At 41.2% G+C, this 18,190-nt stretch overlaps 1 long non-coding RNA gene across 1 annotated transcript; it reads left to right on the top strand.

The window, feature by feature from the left end:
• Window positions 1-381: 381 nt before the first annotated feature.
• LOC141973582 (uncharacterized) lies at window positions 382-17,937 on the top strand. Its single transcript, XR_012635549.1, has 5 exons — window positions 382-463; window positions 1,005-1,083; window positions 13,576-13,715; window positions 13,810-13,968; window positions 16,095-17,937. It is a non-coding gene; the product is annotated as an uncharacterized LOC141973582 (long non-coding RNA).
• The last annotated feature ends 253 nt before the right edge of the window (window positions 17,938-18,190 follow it).

Genomic DNA, 18,190 nt, shown 5'->3' on the forward strand with positions numbered 1-18,190 from the left:
AGATCTCCAGAGGAAAGATAAGAATTGTTTACATGTTTACCCAACCAAGAGAAAGTTAGCCTCCTTATAAATAAAAAAGTTGCAAAAGCTGAAGGAAGCCTGTTCTCCCATACAGATGAGAAATACATTAGAAATCAGAGTTTAGCCTGCAAAAAGGGAGTTCGATTACTAGTCAAGGCTTTCTCTTAGGGATAAGGAAGGGAAGCTGTGGAGCGCTGGTGGCATGTTGCAGTTGTGAACAGGTTAGGCAAATTTTATTCAGGAATGACATGTGTGATTGATCCTGCTCCAGTCAGGAGGGTGGAAGGTGCCCTCATCAGGTTTCTTCACATCTTCTCATCTGTGACCGGTAGCCAGGAAAATTTTAACCAAAGGTTCAAACTGACCTGCAAGCCTTAACGCAAGGATGTAGATCAGGACTGGAGCACCTGGGAAACAACTGCAAAATGAGCCTAGATTTTAGGTAGGATTATGTTATTTTAAACTTTTTCTGTTCTGGTCTGGTGCATAAAAGGCGTTTTATCTCTTTTTGTGATTTTCAGGCTGACCACAGGTATCGAAGCAGAGGTGGGTTGTTAGAAGTCAAAACTCCACTGGGCATACTGAGTTAATGCGCGCAGCAGAATGAAATATTGTGATCTGGATGTCAAAGTACACAAAACTGTTGAATTAAGCATTGCCAGATTGGCAAGAGCAGCCTTTTTGTGTGATGGTTGCCCCTTTTAAAAATAGCATGCTTTGGTTTATCATTAAGTGAGAAACAAATAGCCCTTATTTATTATGGAATTGTTTACTTTAGATGAGCAATCCATATGCAGATGATTCAACTACTTATTTCAGTATCTTGGTGGCAAGACTTTTTTTAATTTTCGAATTGTATCTCTTTGTCTCTCAGAGCACAAATAATGGGAATGGAAATTTTCTTAAGCTGTAATTATGAACATCGCTATTTTCTGCACTTTATTCATCTCCTTAATAATTCTGTGTATTTGCTGTCTCTGCAGATGAACAGATAAATGTGCACTAGTTTCATTGGAAAGCAACAGGATTTTGCTGCTTATGTCTGCATAAATTTCTCTCAAGGTAATCTTTCCATAATAGACTAATAAGCAGCTTATCAGATTTTTCTTCATATAGAGAGAGTATGCATGTATGAAAATGAAAACACTACCAAAAAAACAGCCATAGAGAATTCAAATAATGCCAGTACAAAAGCTGACGTCGCAAGGATGTTGCTTCCCTTTGGTGTTATCCTCTCTGCCTATAAAAAGACATAGAAAAAAAAAAAATAGAAAAAAACTTGGCAAATAAAAGAATCACTAAAGAGAATCCAGGTAACGACAAACTGTTGTGCGCATGTGTGTTTAAAAAATGAAAAAATAAACCCCACTTGCATGATTCAACCTAAAGTAGAACAGATCTAAAGAATTCCAGAAAACCATTACCACTAGTAAAGTTGTATGTTTTAACTCTGACTTCCAGACTTACTGCCTTGGCTAGACAGTCAGATGCAGTTACACAAAACCTTCCCTTCCATAAGAATTTAACATAAGAGGGACTTGTAGCTTCATAGAATATGGAATATTTTGGAATATTCATTTGCCTGTGCAGCATTTTTTAAGACTTTGTGCATCTTTCTTTCAGTTTTTAATGTTATGGTATCAAGACAGCTGACAAATTGCTGTGGATTTCTGAGCACTGTATTATTTCATGCTAATATTACAACATTAATATTTTTTTCATGTAATTAAAATACATAAAATACAACTTAGATTGTTAAAAAAAACCCTTATGTTTGTTTCAACATCCTTCTACAAAGCCGTAGCACCTACAGTGTCCATTTGAAAGCACTGTACTGTATTCTGAGGAGAAAATGAAGCCCATCTAGAACTGCCAAAAGAAATTATTTAGTGAGATCGGGATTATTTTTATTTTGCTTTCCTTTGTCAGAAAGTGCTGAAAATATCTGTGATGAAAGTTTTGTAGGTTTACAACTGAAGACCTGCACATATTCTTCCCTGACTTGTGTTCATGTTTCTTATCCAGAAAGCTCTGGAAATAGTCTGGTGACGTTACTTTCCCCATTCCTACCCAGCAGTTCGATTTAGTACCGTCACCGTGTTTAAAAAATCACTTTAAGACCTGAGATTTTATGTACAAAATCATTGTGGTTTAAGGAAAACACGGTGGGGTTTTTGGCTTTCTAGTATGCTTTCTTACATGTAATCTCTAATGTTTATGTTTGTCGTTGTGCTTACAGAAACATTTATAACATTTTCAAAACATTATTACGTGATTTCACTTTATTTTGGGATTGGAAGATTTTTCAACTTAAAATGCAAAGGAACTGTGATTATACTGAAGTAGTTTACCAGAATGACACGTGTTCATAACACTGCAACCTGGGATTTTCACTGACATCGGGGTTTTTTTTCTGCTGACTTAATCTTGTTGGCACAAAGCAGTTCATACACACGAATGTCCTCCTTCTCTCCCTAATGTATCTGTAGATGTTTGCATTATAAATGTAAATACATAATCCTTCTTGCCTCCAGCTGAGCTCTTAAATCCCATGGCATTTTGAGTTTTAAAGGTTGCACTTTGCAAGCCAATGTTCTGTTACTAATTTAAAATTTGCTTTTCATTAGTGGATATAATCAGACCTAAGTGCTTCTCCCCTGTGAAGATTCCCATGGCTGTGGACGTCCTTCCCCTCTCCCATCCCTCTCTGTCCGTGGCACGGTCCTAAGCACCGTGTTAGTGTGGCAGCAGCCACTGAGTTATATCAGAAGGGAAGATCGGTCCATCTCATCTTCAAGGAGAGCTGCCGCTTTCGTGTGCTCTCTAGAAAAGATTAATTCAGTGCTGTGAAATCAAAATGTGTTGAGAGACTGTTCCCAGGCAAACAGCTGCTGCGTTAGGTTTTCATCGTTGCGGGACTGATGAGATTTACTTTGGGCTGCTTTTTTTTTTTTCCATTGTACTGCTCCCTGGTGATAAGAATTCTTGTCTTTCTGCTAGTTATATTTTAACCTACCTGTTGGTTTTCTTATTTGAGAAGTTAAATGGAGCAGACTTTGGGGGAAGGTCTGAAGTAACTTCGCAGTGTTACTTCAAAGACACTTTTGCTGTCAAACATCCAGTCTACTGATGGTTGTAACACTTCAGTGTGTGTAAGTGCCTTATGTAATGTAGAGAAATTAATTAACAGATGTTCTGGGTACTTTACTGACTTAAAAGTGGACTCTTTCTGCAGATTCATACAGACACGGTGTAACTCAGAACTTCTCTAGAAAAACAGAGCTGGGAACCTAGCGGTGCCTGTATTAGCTGGTGCTGGGAAACTATTTTTAGACCTTCAGCTATTTGGGTAATTGAAGCTTTTCCCACTTTCAGCTAATGCACTCTCTGTTGTGGAACCCAGCTGGCGACCAGCTTGGTGCAAGGACAGAGCCACAGGAGGCTCCGCAGTGCACACGGGGAGGTTTGGGGATTTAGCCGCCGTCAAAACAAAGTATTATAGTAAATGCATGTGTAGGTGGAGGACTCGTTAAGTGACTCTGAAAGTGCTGGAACACTGGATTGTGTTTACTTACAAGGCTGAAAATGGATTAGCGTTATTAATTTTCTGTGTACAGCGTGCGCAGTGCGGTCAGTGGTAGAAGCTAGCCCGGCATCCAGTCTCCAAGAGTGAACGGCATTATTTCGGCAAGCCACCACCCCTGAGAAAGGGCCGGGTCCAAATGGGAGCTGGATTCTCACCAAGTCCAGCATTTCCGTGTGGCTTTAACCTTGGTGGCCTTCAAATTTCCAACTTGAATGCTCGGCATGTGTAAGAGACATCGTTTAGGGCTCAACTGCTTGGCCCCTAAATCCAGAATTCAGTGTTCTTCTCTACAGCCGGCCCAAGGAGTGTGACCCGAAAAGCACCTAACAAGATAAGGCTAGAAGAATAGAATTTTTTAAAATAATTTTTGCTAAATGCATTAACTACTGTGGATATGCCATACACACGTTCAGTTCTCTCCTCGGCACAGCTTTTAACTCCCATAGTGTCCCTTTGCATATCTTAATGCCTAACCTCAATAAACTCTGTTCTTTCTTTTTCACATAAAATATAAAACATAAAATATTCAAGCAGAACAGAGCCTTGAGTCACAAAGGTTGCTTCAGAAAACTGAAATGGTTGAGTAACCTGAGTGGCGTGTTAAGCTTTTCTCTTGAAAGCTTAAAAAATTCACTTGAAATAAAAGAAAGGACCCTCGTTGACACAATACTTCCTTTAGCAGTTTTTATCCAAATCAGTAAATGTTTGGTGTGGTATTTGGGTTTTGTGGAATGTGTGGAAGACAAAGCTCACGTTTCTTAGAATTTCTTTGGCGCTATTAATAAAAGTGATAATTAAAATTACATACCATATTTGCCTGTCCTCTCCCCCAAAATCACTTGGCCAAAATTGACTAAATCAGTATCCAAAGTGTTCCACAGAGACATGGGTAGCAATTCAATAATCCAAGATGAAATAACATTTTTTTTCAAGACTTTCAGAGGCAGTTTTAATTAGATGCATTCTTAATGGAATATTCAGTATGTTCCAGGCAAAAAGATCCTTTTATAACAAATCATTTTAGACCACATACATCTCCAGCTTCAAAGTAAAAGCAGAAAATAGAAACTAAAATATGTAACTTGCCCCTTGCAAAACAGTCAAGTCTGTCACGGTGCTGGCCTGTACAAATCTGTCTTCACTTAAAAAGAGGAAGAATACGGTTTACAGAAAAAACTTGCCCATAGAATTAATCACTAATATCATTCTTGATGTAAAAGGTAGAGGGTTTTCAAAGGCTTTTAAGCCTCCAAAGCAGGAAACTAGATGCTTATCCTTTCTTTTGCTCCAAAGCAGACATGCACTCCCTCTGAAAACTCCAATTACAATGTTGATGTGGTAAGCCAGGGAGTGCCAGTTCAGCTCTCCTGGACATAAATCCAGAAATGACAGTGTTAATAGTGACAATAGTTTAGATGGTGTTGATTTTTGGGATTCCTCCCGTGCTCTGTAAGTGTGCAAGTATGACTCACAAATCAGTCTGTATGTTGATAATAAGCATGAATTCAGGTGCATGACATACTAACATTAACAAGGAAACCATTTCTCTGAAGTACAAATTCACAGCTACTATAAGGCTTGTCTAGGAAATTAATTTTTGGAGGAAGAGAGAAGTGCAGATGTAATGCTGGATTGAGAAACATTAGGTTTAAAATGAGGATAAAGAAGGGAATATATGAATCTGTGTATAGTAAGATGTTTTTCCTGATCTTCATTGTTTCTTTTCCTTCAGTAGTATCCTTCCAAGAAACATATCCTGCTATTTGGTAAAAACGTGCAGAATGTCTGTCCAAATTCTATGATTTTCAGAGAAGGAAACAGCCAGACCTGGCAAGCATAGCTGTGTATGGACAGGAATGTCGTAGCAGACCATGTGCTCTTAGATGTGGGATTTAGAGCGTGGATTTTGTAATTCAATGTTTTCCACTTCTATACATCTTGGGAAGAAAGTGGAAAGGAGCAATACTGCTTCCTGCAGAGAAAGATGACTTGAAGAAATGTATGTCATGAGACAACCGCCTTGCAAGAACGTTTGCTAGTACTGCCAAAATATTATTAAAGTCTAAAGAACTTTTGAATGAAGAAAGTGTTGTGGAAGATCTCATTGGAAAAGTACAAACTGGAAGTTACGTTGATTCATGACACCTTGTAAACTGGTGTGTTTCTTAGCTGAAACAACAAAAATACAAAAATACCCTGCAAAACTTGCGAATTCTTAGTTTGTTATTTTAAAAGGAAGTGTGCAGAACTGTAGATAAACTTATTTTAATTCAGTATTTTCTTTTATTGGAAAACAATAACAAAGATCAAACTTTAAATTTTGGGGTATTGACTCAGTGCCAAGGTGCAAGAACTCTATCACCACAGCTTGATTTTATCTCGTTTTCCCCTTTTTTTCCCTTTTGGGGGTTCAGTGCCGTTCACAGTGATGAGCATCCCTCTTCACCAAAACCACCCCGAGTTCCACAGTGCAGACACTTGGAGCTTGCCCCACAGGCAGCGAGTGGGGAAAGACTGTTAACTCTGCCACAGCTTTAGGGTGGGAAAACTCCTCTGTCCCACCCCAGCTCCTGAGAAATGCCACCCTGGGCTTCATGATGGATGGGCTGGTGAGAACTAACAGAGCTGTGGCTGTACCCCTTCCTCCATCACTTTTCCTTGGAAAGAAAGGTGGTTCGTTTCTACTGCACGGGCTTGCCTCCTGCCCGCCCCCTGTGCCAACACATCACACGTGGGCTGTCGCAACCGTCCTGTAAGGAGGAGAGAGCAAGAGGGCAACTTCTTGTCAGAGTAACCTGAGGCAACAGCAGGAGCCTTGTGTAACTGCTGTCTCGCTCGTACTTTTTTCCATGAGTTACCCAGGCCTCTCTGTACTCTGTAGCTTTTTTTTTTTTTTTTTAATGGTTTTTTATTCTTTTTTCCCTGTGTAGCTATTTTGTAACGACGGTCACGTGAGCCCAAAAAAACAACAGTAAAATATGTAGTTTCCCAGTGCGTAGTTTCCCAGTAGTGATGACTTCTGGCAATGAGCTTCGTATGTCCTAATCTGAAACAAAAGGCAGCACAGGAAGAGAGAGTGACTCAGTCTCTGAGTCCCAGCAAGTAAACACTGTCTAACCAGTCTTATCTGGTTTTTAGGAGCCTGAATGAGGCATTTTGCTGGGCCTGGCTTTCTTTTTATGTGGGGGTATGTGTTAGGGACTAACGTGATTTGTGAACTCAGAAAATGGGTTGCTAAATGCTATTTAGCTGAAGGATTTGAGAGGTACGTGCTTCCCCTGGAGGAAACAGCTGTATGTTAGGAAACTTCAGTGCTTTGTTTTCTGGTAAAAAGGTTCACCAGCACTTTTTAGGGTGGTTTGGGGGAGAAGGGGAATGGGATTTTTATCAGGAAGGACATTTAGGGTGCTGCTCGCCCACTGTCCAAGTTGGTGCAAGTCATCTACTGGGTGAAGTCACCTTACCTCCATAGCAGTCCTGTTTCTCCTGAGCCTACAAACCTCACAGATGCCCAACAGTTCTCCTGTCACATGGAGCAGAGACAGGTGATGTCATTTCCAGCAGTGTCATGGTCTCCTCCCCACTGAGGGACCTCAGAGCTCAGGTTCATCCCAGTGGCTGCTCCTCAGCTGTGACCCTACCCTGGGGAGGAGGATGCTGCACGCCTGCAGCTGTTGAGTGCATTGCCTTGCCATGTAGGTGTGTCCTCCCTTCTCCTCCCTCCTGCAAATACACGACCCAACGTAGAGAGATGTACCCCCAGCAGGTGATCCTCCATCTCCACTTCATCTGTCTGGAGGTATGTGAAGCTGAGAGAACTGAAGATGTATTCCAGCTTCTAACAGCAGCTTCATCTTGGTTGTCAGTCTCTTCTCCCAAGGAACAAGTGATAGGACAGGAGGAAATGTCCTCAAGTTGAGCCAGGGGAAGTTTACATTGGGTGTTAAAAAAATTCTTTCACCAAAAATGTTCTCAAGTACTGGATCAGGTTGCCCGGTGAAGTGGTTGAGGCACATCCCTGAAGGTATTTAAAAGACATGTAGATGTGGCACTTAGGGACATGGTTTAGCGGTGGGCCTGGCAGTGTCAAGTTAATGGTTGGACTCAATGATCTCAAAGGTCTTTTCTAGTCTAAATGATTCAAGGACTCTGTGATCTGCTGCTGGTGGCGGGATGGCTGTGGAAAAACAAACGCTGACTACGGTCCTCGTTGAATGTCCTTGGAAGTTTGGGGGAGAACTGATGCACCTCCTTTGCCTGCTCAACTTTTGTGTTCCTTCCTCCTCCTTCATAGCTCCTTCAAATCATACGCCTTCCCGGTGAAGCAGGTGGAGCAAGAGCAAACAGCTCCCCTTCCAGCAGGGAAACAATGACCCCAAAAGAATGTGGCTGCACGTACGCGAACCAGCGCTGTGATTATATTTTAATAACACACTGACTGACCTTCGAATGAGTTGTCCTTCCAGTCATCCCAGGAAGATGTTGGCAGTGTTTTCTGCAGCTCTTCTCAATGCATGTCAGAAAACTGCGGTGTTAACTCCATTTCACAGACGGAAAAAAATCACCAAATGAGAAATCAAGTAACTTTTAACACCGTCAAAGTGGAAGTGCAGAGCCAGGCGCTGTGGGCAGCTTTATCTGTCCCAGAAATTCGGGCCAGCATTTTTAAGGCATCAACATTTCCATAGCAGCTAAGCATTTAGCACCTACACTTGTGGGTTTTCAACCATTCTTAAGGCAGTAATTTCCCAGGTTAAGAAACTGAGTTATTAACAAACACCTTGTTAAATTCTGTGCAAGTTATTTAAAACCCTAAAAGTAACTTACATGATCAATGTTCCCTCGTCATGTTCAGGGAAACACTAGAGGTACTTCAGAAATGAGAACACCAGAAATATTATCTACTTAGACAGCAATCTGAAGTGAATAGATGCAACTCAATTATCAACCTAAAATGTCCTTTGTTGTTTTATTTTGCCACTTAGTGCCAGAAGCCAGTGCCAAGTGCCACGTTGGTGTTTGTCACCTCTACGGTGATTTTGCCCTGGCACTAATTTTGCAGTGTATAGCAACGACAACTTTATAAATCTGGGGCTTACAAGGAGGCGAGGACAAAGAGGAGTAGGCATGAGATATTGAGATATATGTGTGTATATGTATACATTTTATTTTACTTTTTTTCCATAGGATGGATCGTTGGAGAGACTGACTGCCTGGTGGGGACTGCTTGCCTGTAACCTTCTGACTGGTGCCAATGTGTGGGCATTTCAGCTCTTTTTATAAATCTTCAACAGGAATAATAACAATAGAATCATAGAATGGTTCGGGTTGGAAGGGACCTCAAAGACCATCTAGTCCCACCCCCCTGCCCCGGGCAGGGCCACCTTCCACCAGCCCAGGTTGTCCAAAGCCCCGTCCAGCCTGGCCTTGAACCCTTCCAGGGAGGGGGCAGCCACAGCTGCTCTGGGAAACCTGTGCCAGGGCCTCACACCCCCCCCCCCCCCAAGACGATAATTTCTTTACATATTATAATAATAATAACAGCAACACCTACAACAACTACTACGACAATAAATAAAAAAGAACAATAATAATAGAATAACAATCAAGGAAAAAATTGAAATAATGAAATAGTAAAATAATAAAATAATGGATGAATAAAATAATACAATAATGGAATAATAAAATAATGGAAGAATAATATAATGAAATAACAAAATGATAAAATAATGGAATAATTTAATAATTAATAATGAAATATTAGAATAGTAAAATAATTAAATAATAAGAAACTAAATAACAGAATGGCAAAATAACAAAAATGATAAAATATGAAATAGTGAAATAATAAACTCAGTGTTCTGCCCATGCAGGAGCGGGTCTGGGGCTGCTGGGGGCCCCAGGAGTGCCACGGGCCGAGAGTCTCCCGAGTCAGTGCTGAGGCTACACTTCCCCCAGTAGTCCCCAGGCAGCCCCAGTAGCTCCCAGTAGCCCCGGTAGCCCACGGGCAGCCCCGTCTCGCCTGTCCCCCACCCTGCTGGCTCCACGGGTTGAGCGGCCGTGGGAATCCGCCCCAGTGCCCTGCACTCTGGAGGGGCGGAGGATATTCACAAGCAATGTGTTTCCTCTGCTCCCAGCACTGCGTCAAAAGCAAACAAACAGGAAAAAGAAAAACAAAACCACCAAACAAAAGCAAAACAAACCTCTTGGCCCCCCCACCAGACGCCACAAAAACTGGCAGTGCTGCCGGTGCTGCTCTGCTGCTTATATCCACTCTTGGGTCTAAATGGATTTTGAAATAATTTAATTCAAACTAAAATTGAGTACTTAGCATGCGACGTTTTTATACTTTTAAACAAGATTTAAGGTGTAGTGTCAGCGGTAAAGTGTGTGTTGACTTAAAGGACAGGCTTGTTGGAGTCCTACTTCCTCATTTGTATGGATCGCAGAAACCACCAACCCAACCTCCCTTCTTTTTTCCCGTCCACTTCACACAAGACTCGAAATTATACACAGGATTCCTGATTACGATCAGAGCATACCCCGACAGTTAAAATACGCTCATTTGCAATATTAGCTAAGTACCCAAAACCTTTCGGCTTAGTTTGGAGAAGTTCCTGGTTTTGCCATCAGTTTGGTGTGTAATGGTGTTTCCGTGTCTCACGATTCCCTTTCTCATCATAAAACCAGGTGCAGCTGGTTATCACTGACTGAATTAGCGCTATCAGTGTCGGACCTGTTTGATGTCATTGGAGAGGAACCCACTTGTGCATCAGGAGGGTGAAAATGCCGATGGAAACTCCTCAGGAGTTCAACCGCTGAGTCACTTACAGCTTTGCTAGGAGGCACTTTGTGAACTTAGCTCCACGTATCGTGGAAAATCTCTGGTAAAAGCTGGTTAACAATTGTGCTTCCAGTCTTCCATGGGTAAAGCCAGATCTTGAGCTGTGCTTTTCAGCATATCTCTAGTTCTCCTAATAGCTTGCATCACCAAGGGGAATATATTTCGACGTGTCTGATTGCCTTTTGCATGCGCCGTCTCAGATATGCCTGTCGTTAATCTGTACTGCAAGTCACGTGAAAAGATACATGCAAAATGAGCAAGGCACAGGCCTACATTATCACTTTTATCTAAACAGTCTGGGGTAAGGTTCGTTCATCAGGGAAAAGAGTTTCTAAGAATAACAGGTAGTTTTAAATTGCTTGATTTTGAGGTGCCCAGACTGAAGCAGCTGCTTTACCGAAAGCTGATACCAATACCTGAAATGAGGTTCCTTTAAAGTAAGTAAATACAAGCTAGATGGGGTTTGGGATTTGTTTGGGTTTTTTAGTTTATTTATTTATTTATTTATTTATTTATTTTATTTTGGCAGGGGGTGCTAAAGCAATAACAAGGAATGTTTCACTTTGCATTCACATTGCACACCTTTTCTGAGCTGAAAAATGTTAGTTGTTTTAGGCTGATGGTGAAAAAAAAAAAAAAGTAATTAAAGTCAGGGTGTTCAGTTTCTCTCAAACTTTTTAAAAATTAGGCTAGTTTTGCTATTTTTAAAAGTGCATTGGAAATGACCATTTGACTGTTTTATTTTCTGTGTGTGTTTTCAAAAATCACTGCAATGCATTTCATTAAAACCACATTTCTTCAGTGAGTTTTCTCTGCAGATGACTGTTAATGTGACACTGAAATGAATCAAACGGTCTTTGATGTTCAAAGGTGGTGACTCCCAGATCCTTCTTCTTAACTGCTGGGTGGTTTGTTTTTTTTTTTTCATCCCATCTTTTCTCTTATCTCCAACCAGGACTCTAACCTCCCTTCAAGGTCTGATCATCCTCTTATATGTAGACAGCTTCACTCATCTGTCCTTGCCTTAGTCCTTCCTGCTGTACTCATTCCTCTTGGACTTCACTGTCCCGTGGCAGCTGTTGAGATTGAAGATGTGGTGGGTACTGCTGCAGATCGGAACAAGTGACAGATGAGGAAAGAGTTTCTCAGCAAAAATGCTGACGAACTTGCCCTGTAGGCTTGAGGGAAGATTGTTTTCAAGGGCAAAGGAAGGACAGAAACAAAGACTAGTCAAAAGGCCGGCAAGGAGTCTGACAAAAGCATTTTTCTCATCTGATGAAGACAACTGCTGTCAGTAGTTGGAAGTAGAGCAATATAGAGAGATATACAAGCCTCAACAAGGGAGAAAAAAGGGTTTTATGGCCTGAATGACATTAAGTTCCAATAAACTCAGGTAAGAATGAGAAAACAAGCAGCATGAGGGAGCTCTTGGCTTGTTTCATTTTATCCTTTGAGTTTCTTATCATATTAAAAGCCTGCCCAAGCTTGGAATAGGGGACATATTGAGAAAAAGTCGCCTCAAGGAACCACACAGACCTCCTGACCTCTTCTTTGCAGCTGCAGAATACCTGTGCAGCGCTAGTGACATTGGGTGCAGTTAGTTCAGAGGAGCAGACAGACCGAATTCCTGCTCTCTTGCTTTCCCTCTGATTCAGCAGCTGGAAACAGGAGAGCCCGGCACACTGTGACCTGGTTTTTGCACTGTCCTTCAGGAACTTGACAGCAGTCCAAAAAGCATTCCTCAGATCACAGGCTGTTGACACAGTACCTCAATACGAACCGTGAGCAGGCTGGATTTGTTCTATATTTACTGCCGCTGGCAGCCGTCGGGAACGGGGCTGTGCTCGAAGCATTTCTAGCGTGCTCAAACCTCATAAGCCCCAGAAAATGAATGTTACACAACAAATTGAGCCCAACATAACCGGGCTTAGGGTATCGCCAGGAGATGCCCCTTGAGCTGATTTGCTGATTGTTAGCCATGCTGTCATGTTTCTCACCCTTCCTGCCAATGGGTGAGCTATGCTGGCAGAAAACGATTTTTTTTTTGTGCTTGTTTTTTTGCCAGTTTAACTCCCTGACCTGCCTTACTGTAAGGCCAGCCGTGCACCAGTGCCAGCATGTGGGAAAAACAGCAAGTCAGATGCTTTAGTGCAAAAGAGGACAAGACTCATCGCTGTATTACTATCCCCATAGAAATAATGAGGACCAGGAAAAATACAAATGAGAGAAACATGGTATATGGAGAGTGAGAGGAAAATTTATGTCTTTCAGCAGCACCCACGGAAAATCCCTTTTGTGAAGAAAGAAGGGATATCATTAGGTTCAATATTCTTATTCTTCAGAAAAGAAAGATTTCAGATCTCTGAAAAGTAAAAAAAATTGCTCATTTTTTTACCCCTCTTCTTTTTTTACTATCTAATAATCTGTGGTAACTTTATGCTTACCTAAGAAGCTAAAATCCCCCAAAGTAAGCATTTGAAAATGGGCTCAAATTCAAACGGCGTGCAAGCTTGCATGTGCACACAAGCTATATAGCTGTACATTCATATGTGCAATTTTCTTATCATATCTTCATCAGTGAACTCTATGTACAGAAAATAGAGGGGTGGTTTCTCTTCTTCTCTGATTTCCCTTCGGTTAGCTGAAAAAAAAAAAATATAAAAAAAATCTCTGACTCATGCTGAAATGTATTTTCTATGGGTTTATGATGGTTTTAACTTCCACCCTCAGTTTCCAAGCTAAGGTAGGCTAAAACAAAGGGAGGCAGAACAATAGTCTGAATGTGAACGGAACCTTCAGTCGTGTGCTATGTACCCCTGGAAAGGAGAGGGGGGGTGAGTCTCATTAAAGTTTTCCAGTGCATACCAAGTAGAAAGTAGAGCCCAGAGAAGAAACATTCAAACCAAGATTTCTGCAAGTGATTCAACTTTTTTTTTTTTTTTCCTTCTCTTTTCTCCAGTAAGCTAAATTTGTTATTGTTCCCACAGTGAGACCAATAATCGCAAATTAATAATCGCAATTGCTGCAGAATCCTTGAGGGTTCACCTTCCAGGTCTTCAGACCTGCATACGAAAGGCTAATTTATTTATTTATTTGTTTGTTTATTTATTTATTTATTTTTAAGGTATTGATTAAATTTGAAGTCTGTGGAGTCATTCTTGAATTTAAAGGCAGCAGTTCTGCAGTTGCACACTTGCTGGTGAGGACTGGCGTGGGAAGGGAGTGCTCAGAGAGAGTAAATCATTCTCTCGCAGGGTGAATGAGGTAAGAATATTACAGGGGTGCTGTGCTGCACTGCTGTGGTTACACATCCGTAGCATATGGGGCCCGTCGCCGACTTTCACTATAATGCTTTCAGAATAAAAAAACACTGCCTCTGAAGAAACAGGAATCCTCCGCAGAAACAGAAACGTATCTTGTGCAAACCCCCTCTGAGCAGAAGTTCTGAGCAGCGCTGGTGGGTCAGCAGTCTGAAGTCAGCAGTAACTTGCATAAAGCAAAACTCATAAACAAGTCGGTGAGTCAAACTCATTTCCTTGACTAACAGGAATAGGATTTCATAAACATAGCAATCACTTTGTGCTCTCCAAACCAACTGTGAACTGTGTTAGCTGGTTTATGGAGCACAAAAACAGGAGGGGGGGAAGGCAGCTGTTTCCAGCAGCTCTTTTGGAAAGACTGTTAGAAAAGAGGCTCTTTCAGAAAACACACTCGAGGTTAGACTTTGGGTAACTGGGAAGTCCTTTTAGTAGGACTTGTATAACTTGGTAACGTTGTCTTATTTCTGACCTGCTTTGTGTTGAGCTAGCTCATTCTCTTTAATGTTTACTCTATGTGTTATGTAGTGGTGGCTTTATGGCCTTTTTAAATGTATTTGTGCAATTAAATGTGTGTTTAAAGAAATAGTTGGCAAGACCAATGCAATTAAGACCCCAGTCCCATAAAATTCTCTGTCTTTCTAGTGAGGCAGCAAGGACCTCCTACTCCTCTTTACTTCAGTGGAGATTCGCATAGATCAGACTTGTAAGGGAGTTAAGACCTCACTCATGCAAGTACTTTACATTTTAAATTCAGAACGCTGTTTTGCTCTCTCTTTTTCTTATTATTTTTTTTTACCAGCCTTTTAGAAACGTTGTGTTTCAGCTGATCAAATAGAAAATACGTTCTGCGTTCAGTTACAACTTCACTCTGGAGGGTATATTTTAAAATATTTTAGAGCACAAAAAGCTGACGATCTCTTTGGTCTTATTCACAGATATTCTGCCCTTGGTCCTCCGTGCAGCTGCAGACCAACTGCACTCCATGAATACACTTCATGGATGTTTCATGCCTGCAGTCATGCAAGAGGCTTGGGTGTGGGTCAGGGAATGCAAATTACATGTTGAGGCCCAAAGTCTGGTCTGTTGCCTATTGTGGATGATCGATGTTGCTTACACACACCCTCCTGCAGACCTCAGGCCGGCACAGGGTCTGCAAAAAAGTTCCTCCATTGTTCTGCAGGCATAGAGAGCATCCCTGCTCTTTGCCATCAGTGATCCCATCTGAAATCTTTCATGGTGTTGGCACTGAGAAGGTATTGAAACGTCACAGTGTACTGCTAACCCTAAGGGCTTGGTAAATAAACCATAAACTGTGAAGGAGGGAGATGAGTTTGTCTCTTTATCTCCCTAACCTTACTACCTCATTCTTGTTTCTCAAAGAGATTTATCTTGCTGGAAGACCATGCAGGTGCTTTGTTTTTCGTGAAGGCTTCAGCCCCGCATCCCCCTTTTCTCTGCGATGGGCTGTCACCGTGTCTCCCACCCTTGCCACCACTCTGCTTTCCGTAGGCAAAGGGAGGAGTGGGGACATGCCTTGCTGCTGATTCCAACCATGCTCCACCGCTGGGGCAGAGCAGTGGTGGGCTTCATCCTCCTCCACGTCAGCAAGGCGGTGGCAGGGCCTGATGGAGCAGGGCTGGAATCATCACAGCACAGAGAAATCTGTCCGTCCCCCATGACAAATGCCCTCACACTACGCCGCCGTCCTGCTGTCCAGGCAGTCTTCATGCTGTCAAGATTCTGGAGCACGCACTAGCCTTTAGAAATTAAAACGGGTTGGCTGACACTAATTTTGTTCAGTGTAATTAGAAGCTAGCAGTCTCCAACATTGTCAGTGGGGAGCAGGAAGGTTTGTTCTGCCAGATCTGTATTATAATTTACCAAAATGGATACCAAATGGAATCTAGCCATTTTTAATTTTTTTTTTAAGTAGACTGTATTATTTTGTCAGGATCCTGTGGGATAAAGCCTAACCTATATGCACTGGAGGGCTACATGTTATTATTTCTACGGCATCAACTCATTGAGCATAACAAGGGCTTCTTGTGTTCCCCCTTTTTTTCCTCTCCCAGCCCCACTGTGTGCCACTTGTTACTTCCTTGAATTCCAGGAACAAATCTCACATTTCTTGCCAAAAGTTTAATCCACATTTTTTACTTGTTTAATGGCAAGGGTCTCTCTATGTACTTCCTCTCCACAACTCTGGGATTTTTATGTATTTATCTACTCATTTGTGCCTTTTTCCCCATTCCCTTGTGCTTTTATGCCTCTGCCCTTTACTGCTCTCACTCCTTTCTTTCCCCTTATCCTCCTCCTCTTTCAGGATGTGAGTGCTTTCAGAAGTGCATTAGAAAGTTGACAGAGCTGAAATGGAACAACTTCCTTGGAAAAAAGTCAAAAATTGCTAGAGTTTGGAGTTCTGATGATCACATTCCAGTAGACTCATGTCTCCACCCTGCTGTGTTTCTCCTTTTCCCAACGACAGCACTAGAGTTTTGCCCTTTTATTTTCCCTGGAACTTCAGAACTGATTGAGTACGTGTGATGTTCATAAGCTGTTGTGTAACATCCAAATGGAGCAATATCTTCAAGTTGAGTACAAGACCTTGCAAGCTCAGTCAACAATACCAAGAAGTTGAACTGGATAAGACAATTTTGTCAGTTGGTGGTAGATTCTGAAGATCTGGCAGCATCTTCATCCTTGGGGTTCAGAGGGCTAAGTGGGCCAGGAGAGGGAGGACAAGCTATCTATAGACACAAATCTTTAAACAAGTGAAAACCCAGAAAACTCAAAAACCCTTAACTCTGAAGTTTTGGAGATCAGGTTACTTCTGGCCAGTTGTTTGTTTTTCGGCCATGCCTGTGTCTAAGTGAATGCAAACACTGTAAGTGAAAGTTAACAAAAAACCAAATGATTGGCTGGCAGACTGCTATGATTATTCATACTACTTTGCTATATTGTAAATATTTCAGCTAGAAAATATAATGGCTGCAATCATTTCTGAAATATGTTTGGCAGACAAACTTGAAATGGAAACACAAAATAAAGTTAATATTCCTTTTGACTTACGGTTATGCTGAAGTCGTAGATAAAACCTTATTGTACCTGGTATGTGTAACCCCATGTTATCATCTAGGATAAAGCTGACAAACATTCAGTCTTCTCTGTGGAAGCAGAGAGATAAAACAACGTGCATCACTGCTGAAAACAGACACTCAGTGAGATAAAAAGTTTAACCTTACAGCCCAAGAGATTTCCTTGGCATGAGGTAGTAAATACAAGGATGGGAGCAATAACTGGCTGGGCTATGGGAGGGAGAAACATTAGAAACTGTTGCTGACAAGCAAGTGGCAAATAAATCTCAGAAACAACACGAGAAACCCTGATTAGTCCTGAAGGAACAACTTTAAGTGTCGTAAGTGAATCACTCGTTTAGCTTAACAGGATCAGGCGGAAATGAGCGACATATACCAGCTTATATTAAAGTTAATCTATAGGTGATTTGTATAAATTCCTTGAGCAGGAATTAGTAATAGTGTTGGGAGTGCAACAGGAAGCTCTGCTGCTGAAGAATACCTCCTACAGTAGATATTGAACTCTACTTCAGGCAACCCAGTATTCACATTTACATTAGGCTTTCCACATCTGTTTCAGATCCAATTTATGTCAACCGTAATTGAAAGCTGTTACCATCTGGGTTTTGGGTGGGCTACATGGAATGAGTTATTATGAAATAAGTAACTTCTAGTGTGAATTAAATATCATTTGAAGTCCTCTGGTGGGAGCTGAGGCGAGAAGCCAAACAGCCCCGACTTGCACAAAGTTTGAAATTGAGGAACCAAATTTTACTGGAAATAAAGAAAAACATCACCTTTGCTCTGGACAATAATGCCTTAAGGTATAGGACCTTCTATATGGCGATATTTGGTTATTTCACAGAAACTTCAAGTAAGCACCACATATCCGTAAGTCTTGTACTTCGCAAAATCTGTAATCTATTATTTTCGTTCTGTATCTGGTGCAAAATCTACCTCAACCCTAACAATTCTATATTTATAAGCAAGAAATTGCTAAACAAATAAAAGAGCTGGAACAGATGTTAACCTCTTCACTCTGGGGAAGCCAGATGTAAATTCACTGCAGGAGAACAAATTCAGTAACTGGACTGCCTAACAAATTTGATACCTAGTGATATGTGCAAGTTCTTTCTTTTTATACAATTGCTTGTTTACCTTTGAAATCTCCATATTGCAAAATAAAGGTATTTCTTGTGATATTCATGTGTCCTATTCAGAAAAGAAGAAGAAAAAAAAAAAAGTTAAATGTGAATTTTTGAGTGAAAATTTAGTGTAACATCCTTTGGCTTGGATGTTACATTAATAGGCACATCAGATACAGACAGATCAAGGGTTTGTTTTC

Source organism: Athene noctua, chromosome Z, assembly GCF_965140245.1.
Source record: "Athene noctua chromosome Z, bAthNoc1.hap1.1, whole genome shotgun sequence".
Classification (NCBI taxonomy): domain Eukaryota; kingdom Metazoa; phylum Chordata; class Aves; order Strigiformes; family Strigidae; genus Athene; species Athene noctua.